Genomic DNA, 2,440 nt, shown 5'->3' with positions numbered 1-2,440 from the left:
TTCTCGTTATTTATTATCTGTTCAGAAAGTTTAACTTTTTTAAAAGACATGGTATTATTCACATACCATCTATTCCAATATTAGGTGCCATGGCACCAATTATATTTCGCCGAATGTCATTTGTCGATTTCACCAGAAAAATATACAATTTAAATCGAGACGCAAAATACATTGGACTTTATGCTACAATGAAGCCAGTTCTTATGCTCCGTGATCTGGAAGTGATCAAGGATGTTGTCAAGAATTTCGATACGTTTATCAATAATCCCTCTTTCATTGATGTTAATGACTATGTGCTTTCACAGAGTCTGTTTGGTCTGCAAAAGTACAAAGTGGAGGCACGTAAGAAAATTACTATCTCCGTTCTTTACCTCTAGTAAGATGAAAATTATGTTTACTTTTATGTCGAAACATGCTGCGGATTTTGCTGAATTGATGTCAACATTACCAGCCTATAAAAGTGACATTAATATGAAGGATATCTTCGATAGATATACGAACGATGTCATTGCCTTATGTATTTACGGAATGAAGATCGATTCTATAAGAGATCCAACAAACAAGTTTTATATTTGTGGCAAAGATATAACTTATGCGTCAGCAATACGTAGCATAAAGTTTATTTTTATTAGAACCTTTCCGAAGCTCGGACGAATACTTAATATAAAACTTTTAAATAATCAAAAAATGAAATATTTTGAAAGCAGGATAAAGAACGAGATTGCCATTCGCGATGCTGAGCACATTTCACGTTTAGATATGATACAATTAATGTTGGATAATAGAGACAAAGAGGGTCGAATACAATTGGATGTGGACGATATTGTCGCGCAAGCCTATGCTTTCTATTTCGCTGGCTTTGAAACTAGTTCAAGCGTGATGTCTTTTATAACATACCAAATCGTAGCTAATCCAAGTGTTCAGATTAAATTGCGACAAGAGGTAGATGAGCTCTTCAACGAATCGAATGGAAAAGCAACTTACGAGGCTGTTAATAAACTCAAATATTTAGATGCAGTAATAAAGGAAGCTCTCAGACTTTTTTCACCTTCTGTTATAGAAAGAGTGTGTGAAAAAGCTTATAAATTGCCACCTGCATTGCCGAGCGAGAAGTCTTTCACTATAAACAAGGGCATGATTATTTGGATTCCGTTGTATGCGATTCATCATGATGAAAAATATTACGATAATCCTGAAAAATTTCGTCCAGAAAGATTTTTAAATAATGATCAGGATAATAATTATCGGTCTTCATTTTATTTTCCATTTGGATTAGGGCCGAGAATATGCATTGGCAGAAGATTCGGTTTGATGATGATCAAAGTCGTGCTATTTCATTTACTAGCACGATGTGAATTGAAACAGTGCGCTAAAAACTTCGTCAATTAAATTCAGCGAGAAACATTTACTAATGATACCGAAGGACGGATTTTGGTTGAATATTCAACCATATTTCAACAAGAAGTTAGTGTTCAATCAAAAAAATGTTTGTAAGTATATTATTTATAAATATTTTATCAAAAAGTTAATTAGTAGGATTTTAAGAATAAAAATTTTTTCTCTTTTCGTTTATTTGTTATATCAAATTTATCATTGATGGCAATAGATATAGTTATATTTTTGTTACTTATTTGAAAATTATTTTAATTTTCTGTAAAATTTCTTCCTTGTTACAGAAATATAAGAGTTATTTACATCAAGTAGTACATATATGGGAGTTACAATACTGTGTGCACATACACATATACAAGGTGCATCATCAAAATCCGGACAAATTTCAATTTAAATTTTCGGTTATATTGTGCTTCCGCCAGAGGTTGTTGTTGGCATCCGAGAAAGCCTGATGCTTTTAATAAACAGTCATATATTCTCAAAATGCTACGATATTGAAACATCAAGTGCGGAGTATAATCAAAGAGCCGCGATCATATACAGTAGCGGAATTCTCCTGATTTTGTTGTCCAAAATGAAGTGCGCATGCGCAAAATAAATAAGTTGCGTACAGTAATGTCTCTAAACTTCTATCTCACTTCTTTCTTTTTTCGTTCTCTCTTTTAGAGCCGTTTAAATGTTCAAGTAGCTGAAATACAGATCAGAGAAAGAGATAGAAGAAAAGAAAATCGTGATTAGTTTAGTTTAATTAGTTTAATTTAGTTTATTGCGAAGCTTTATGAGAAAGATTACATGTTAATTAACAGAGTAATAGACATAAAATATGATACAATAGTAGACATAAAATATGATATATAGTAGACATAATATAAAATAAAATACAATATAATAGTCATTAGTAGCTTGGTTAGACATCAGCAAAATCGCTGTTACAAAGCTCACCAGCAACAAAACCGGAAATAAGACAACAATGCAATGAGAAGTGAACCATTAACTGAAATCATACACACATACATTCACGCGCCATACACACGCACACACACGCACA

General features: G+C 32.5%; 1 pseudogene; it reads left to right on the top strand.

The window, feature by feature from the left end:
* Window positions 1-89: 89 nt before the first annotated feature.
* Window positions 90-1,490, top strand: LOC105625500 (annotated as a pseudogene).
* The last annotated feature ends 950 nt before the right edge of the window (window positions 1,491-2,440 follow it).

The sequence above is a fragment of the Atta cephalotes genome (assembly GCF_000143395.1).
Source record: "Atta cephalotes unplaced genomic scaffold scaffold02049, whole genome shotgun sequence".
NCBI lineage: Eukaryota > Metazoa > Arthropoda > Insecta > Hymenoptera > Formicidae > Atta > Atta cephalotes.
This window is presented reverse-complemented; position numbering and strand designations above follow the sequence as displayed.